At 42.8% G+C, this 4442-nt stretch overlaps 1 non-coding gene across 1 annotated transcript; it reads right to left on the bottom strand.

The window, feature by feature from the left end:
* Positions 1-484: 484 nt before the first annotated feature.
* Positions 485-592, bottom strand: LOC112715597 (small nucleolar RNA R71). The gene has a single exon (XR_003159860.1). It is a non-coding gene; the product is annotated as a small nucleolar RNA R71 (small nucleolar RNA).
* Positions 593-4442: the final 3850 nt, after the last annotated feature.

Below are 4442 nucleotides of genomic sequence, written 5' to 3'. Positions count from 1 at the left end.
GACCTTGAAGCGAAAGCTAAGAGAAGCTAAAGCACAACTCTCTGTAGAGGACCTAACAGAATTTTTCAAAGAAGAAGACATGGCAGCCGAAAACAACAACAATGCCAACAATGCAAGGAAGGTGCTGGGTGACTTTACTGCATCTACTCCCGACTTCTGTGGGAGAAGCATCTTTATCCCTGCCATTGGAGCAAACAACTTTGAGCTTAAGCCTCAAGTAGTTTCTTTAATGCAACAGAATTGCAAGTTCCATGGACTCCAATTGGAAGATCTTCATCAGTTTTTAGTTGAATTCTTGCAAATCTATAACACTGTCAAGACCAATGGGGTTGACCCTGAGGTCTACAGACTTATGCTATTCCCTTTTGCTGTAAGAGATAGAGCTAGAATATGGTTGGACTCACAACCTAAAGAAAGCCTGAACTCTTGGGAAAAGCTAGTCAATGCCTTCTTGGCAAAGTTCTTTCCACCTCAAAAATTGAGTAAGCTTAGAGTGGAAGTCCAAACCTTCAGACAGAAGGAAGGTGAATCCTTCTATGAAGCTTGGGAAAGATACAAATAATTGATCAGAAAGTGTCCTTCTGACATGCTTTCTGAGTGGAGCATCATAGGTATCTTCTATGATGGTCTGTCTGAACTGTCCAAGATGTCATTGGATAGCTCTACTGGAGGATCTCTTCATCTGAAGAAGACGCCTGCAGAAGCTCAAGAACTCATTGAAATGGTTGCAAATAACCAATTCATGTACACTTCTGAAAGGAATCCTGTGAACAATGGGACGAATAAGAAGAAATGAGTTCTTGAGATTGATACTCTGAATGTCATATTGGCTCAGAACAAAATATTGACTCAGCAAGTCAATATGATTTCTCAAAGTCTGTCTGGAATGCAAGCTGCACCAGGCAGTACTAAGGATGCTTCATCTGAAGAAGAAGCTTATGATCCTGAGAACCCTTCAATGGAAGAGGTGAATTACATGGGAGAATCTTATGGAAACACCTATAATCCTTCATGGAGAAATCATCCAAATCTCTCATGGAAGGATCAACAGAGAGCTCAACAAGGTTTCAACAACAATAATGGTGGAAGAAACAAGTTTAGCAATGGCAAGCCTTTTCCATCATCTTCTCAGCAACAGATAGAGAATTCTAAGCAGAGCCACTTAGCAACCATGGTCTCTGATCTAATCAAAACCACTCAAAGTTTCATGACTGAAACAAGGTCCTCCATTAGAAACTTGGAGGCACAAGTGGGTCAGCTGAGTAAGAAAGTTACTGAACTCCCTCCTAGTACCCTTCTAAGTAATACAGAAGAGAATCTAAAAGGAGAGTGCAAGGCCATCAACATGGCCGAACTTGGAGAGGAGAAAGAGGTAGTGAGCGCCACTGAGAAAGACCTCAATGGACGTCCACTGGCCTCTAATGAGTTCCCTAATGAGGAACCATGGGAATCTGAGGCTCACACTGAGACCATAGAGATTCCATTGGATTTACTCCTGCCATTCATGAGCTCTGATGAGTATTCTTCCTCTGAAGAGGATGAAGATGTCACTGAAGAGCAAGTTGCTAAGTACCTTGGAGCAATCATGAAGCTAAATGACAAGTTATTTGGTAATGAGACTTGGGAGGATGAACCCCTTTTGCTTACCAAAGAACTGGCTGACTTGTCTAGGCAGAAACTACCTCAAAAGAGACAGGACCCTGGGAAGTTCTCAATACCTTGTACAATAGGAACCATGACCTTCAATAAGGCTCTGTGTGACCTAGGGTCAAGCATAAACCTCATGCCTCTCTCTGTAATGGAGAAGCTAGGGATCTTTGAGGTACAAGTTGCAAGAATCTCACTAGAGATGGTAGACAATTCAAGAAAACAAGCATACAGAATTGTAGAGGATGTTCTGATAAAAGTTGAAGACCATTACATCCCTGTTGATTTCATAGTCCTAGAGACTGGGAAGTGTATGGATGAATCCATCATCCTTGGCAGACCCTTCCTAGCCACAACAAAGGCTGTGATTGATGTTGATAGAGGAGAATTGATCATTCAAGTGAATGAAGAATCCTTTATGTTTACGGCTCAAGGATATCCCTCTGTAACCATGGAGAGGAAGCATGAAGAGTTTCTCTCAAAACAGAGTCAAACAGAGCCCCCACAGTCAAACTCTAAGTTTGGTGTTGGAAGGCCTCAACCAACTTCTAAGTTTGGTGTTGAACACCCACATTCAAACTCTAAGTTTGGTGTTGGGAGGTTCCAACATTGCTCTGAGTATCTATGAGGCTCCATGAGAGCCCACTGTCAAGCTACAGACATTAAAGAAGCGCTTGTTGGGAGGCAACCCAATGTTATATTTATCTATATTTCCTTTGTTATTTTATGTTTTCTGTAGGTTGATGATCATGGAAAGTCACAAAATCAATTGAAAAAGCAAAAATAGCATGAAAAACAGAAAGAAAAATAGCACACCCTGGAGGAAAAACTTGCTGGCATTTAAACGCCAGTAAGGGCAGCAAATGGGCGTTTAACGCCCAGTCTGGCACCATTCTGGGCGTTTAACGCCAGAAAAAGGCACCAGACTGGCGTTAAACGCCAGGAAAGGGCAAGAAGCTGGTGTTAAACGCCAGAAATGGGCACCAGCCCAGTGTTTAACGCCAGAATTAGCATAAGGAAGCATTTTTGCTCGCCACTTGGTGCAGGGATGAATTTTCCTTGACACCTCAGGATCTGTGGACCCCACAGGATCCCCACCAACCTCACCACTCTCTCTCATCTTCAACCATTCAACAATCACCTCAACACCTCTTCCCCAAAACCCCTCACCTATCAAATCCCACTATTCTCTTCACCACTCACATCCATCCTTCATAAAACCCCACCTACCTCACCATTCAAATTCAAACCACTTTCCCTCCCAAACCTACCCATACATGACCAAACCATACACCCTATCCCCACCCCTATATAAACCCTTCTTCACGCCTTCATTTTCACACAACCTAAACACTACTTCTTCCCCTTGGCCGAACCACAAAGCCACCGCCATCTCCTCTATTTCTTCTTCTTCTACTCTCTTCTTTCTTCTTTTGCTTGAGGACGAGCAAAACTTCTAAGTTTGGTGTGGTAAAAGCATTGCTTTTTGTTTTTCCATAACCATTTATGGTATCTAAGGCCGGAAAAACCTCTAGAAAGAGGAAAGGGAAGGCAAAAGCTTCCACCTCCGAGTCATGGGAGATGGAGAGATTCATCTCAAGGGTGCATCAAGACCACTTCTATAAAGTTGTGGCCATGAAGAAGGTGATCCCCGAGGTCCCTTTCAAACTCAAAAAGAGTGAATATCCGGAGATCCGACATGAGATCCAAAGAAGAAGTTGGGAAGTTCTTACCAATCCCATTCAATAAGTCAGAATCTTAATGGTTCAAGAGTTCTATGCCAATGCATGGATCACCAAGAACCATGATCAAAGTGTGAACCCGGACCCAAAGAATTGGCTCACAATGGTTCGGGGGAAATGCTTAGATTTTAGTCGGGAAAATGTAAGGTTGGCATTCAACTTGCCCATGATGCAAGGAGATGAACACCCTTACACTAGAAGGGTCAACTTTGATCAAAGGTTGGACCAAGTTCTCATAGACATTTGTGAAGAGGGCGCTCAATGGAAGAGAGATTCAAGAGGGAAGCCGGTTAAACTGAAAAGGCATGACCTCAAGCCCGTGGCTAGGGGATGGTTGGAGTTTATCCAACGCTCAATCATTCCCACTAGCAACCGGTCCGAAGTTACTATAGACCGGGCCATCATGATTCATAGCATCATGATTAGAGAGGAAATAGAAGTTCATGAGGTTATATCCCAAGAACTTTATAAGGTGGCAGACAAGTCCTCTACCTTGGCAAGGTTAGCCTTCCCTCATCTCATTTGTCACCTCTGTTATTCAGTCGGAATTGACATAGAGGGAGACACCCTCATGGATGAGGACAAGCCCATCACTAAGAAAAGGATGGAGCAAACAAGAGATCCCACTCATCATGAAATCCCTGAGATGCCTCAAGGGATGCACTTTTCTCCACAAAACTATTGGGAGAAAATCAACACCTCCCTAGGAGAATTGAGTTCCAACATGGGACAACTAAGGGTGGAGCACCAAGAACATTCCATTCTCCTCCATGAAATTAGAGAAGATCAAAGAGTCATGAGAGAGGAGTAACAAAGGCAAGGAAGAGACATTGAGGAGCTCAAGCACTCCATAAGATCTTCAAGAGGAAGAACAAGCTGCCATCACTAAGGTGGACCCGTTCTTTAATCTCCTTGTTCTTTATTTTCCTGTTTTTCGAATTTTTATGCTTATGTTCATCATCTATGTTTGTGTCTTATGATCATTAGTGTCTTAGTGTCTATGCCTTAAAGTTATGAATGTCCTATGAATCCATTACCTTTCTTAAATGAAAA

This window comes from Arachis hypogaea, chromosome 1 (assembly GCF_003086295.3).
Source record: "Arachis hypogaea cultivar Tifrunner chromosome 1, arahy.Tifrunner.gnm2.J5K5, whole genome shotgun sequence".
Taxonomy (NCBI): domain Eukaryota; kingdom Viridiplantae; phylum Streptophyta; class Magnoliopsida; order Fabales; family Fabaceae; genus Arachis; species Arachis hypogaea.
The sequence above is the reverse complement of the archived record's forward strand: the minus strand, read 5'-3'. Positions and strand labels throughout refer to the sequence as shown.